The sequence below is a fragment of the Myotis davidii genome, unplaced genomic scaffold, assembly GCF_000327345.1.
Source record: "Myotis davidii unplaced genomic scaffold, ASM32734v1 scaffold96, whole genome shotgun sequence".
NCBI lineage: Eukaryota > Metazoa > Chordata > Mammalia > Chiroptera > Vespertilionidae > Myotis > Myotis davidii.
The window spans coordinates 9,327,170-9,328,278 of NW_006289416.1; positions in this window are offsets into that span (position 1 = coordinate 9,327,170).

Below are 1,109 nucleotides of genomic sequence, written 5' to 3' on the forward strand. Positions count from 1 at the left end.
GGGGGGTGGGGGGGGGGGGGGGGGGGGGGGCTAGGGGCGGTTAGAAACCCCAGGGGCTTATAAACGGAGACGAGTCCCCTAAGGAACGCGGTAATTCATTTTGTGAGAAGATTTCTGGCCAACATCAACACACAGCAGAGGCGTTAGAGCAGCGGTTCTTAACCTGTGGGTCGCGACCCCCTTGGGGGGGCCGAATGAACCCTTCACAGGGATCGCCTAAGACCATCGGAAAACACATATATAATTACATATTGTTTTTGTGATTAATCACTATGCTTTATGTTCAATTTGTAACAATGAAAATACATCCTGCATATCAGATATTTACATTATGATTCATAACAGTAGCAAAATTACAGTTATGAAGTAGCAACGAAAATAATTTTATGGTTGGGTCACAACATGAGGAACTGTATTAAAGGGTCACGGCATTAGGAAGGTTGAGAGCCACTGCATTAGAGGAACAGCAAAGACTGTAGTGACTCCCCCTATAACACGTGTCCCATCAACATGCACTTCATGTCACAGTGTTTGAGGGCAGTATACCTTTTTCCACTCATGGTTTACTGAACCATCCCCACCATACACGTGTAGGTTACTTCCAACCCATTGCTGTCATAATTGTGTTGTAGACACACTGTTGGACAACTTTGCCCATGTTCTTCAAAAATGCTAATTCTCCTAAATCAGTGATTCCCAAAGTGGGCACTACCGCCCCCTGGTGGGCGCTGCAGCGATCAAGGGGGGGCGGTGATGGCCACAGGTGCATTTGTTTTAACTTTTTGTATTACCTTTCTATTCTGAGTTCAATAAAGTTTCATAATTTCAAACTTCAATGTTTCTAATTTACACCTTTCTTTACTATATTTTACGAAAAATGTAGAAACATTAATACATATATCTTTCTGTTTAATTGCTATTAAAATAAAAAAAATAATAATTTCCAGGGGGCGCTGAGTAATATTTTTTCTGGAAAGCGGGTGGTAGGCCAAATAAGTTTGGGAACCACTGCTGTAGCTGGAGCATGCATACATGGAAGAGGTGACAAACATTCCTGAACGGTTTACTGATCACATGGACAAGCCCACAGGATACCTGGATGAGGGGGA